Source organism: Glycine max, chromosome 18 (assembly GCF_000004515.6).
Source record: "Glycine max cultivar Williams 82 chromosome 18, Glycine_max_v4.0, whole genome shotgun sequence".
Lineage (NCBI taxonomy): Eukaryota > Viridiplantae > Streptophyta > Magnoliopsida > Fabales > Fabaceae > Glycine > Glycine max.
The window spans coordinates 23,812,598-23,812,813 of record NC_038254.2 but is presented as its reverse complement, the minus strand read 5'-3'; positions in this window follow the sequence as shown (position 1 = coordinate 23,812,813).

Genomic DNA, 216 nt, shown 5'->3' with positions numbered 1-216 from the left:
GTGCATGTACGACTTTGCATGTTTTTCTTTGAATTATAGGATATGTTCAAGAAATGGGTAATTGTTTTGAAAATAAAAGTTTTTGACATTTTGTGACTTGAAATCTTTGATTCTCCTCTACATGTCATGATAGTTTTGGAAGCTCAATCATGATAGTTTTAAAAGCTCAATTTGAAAGTGATGAGTTTACCTTTGTGAGAATTTGAGCCATCCATC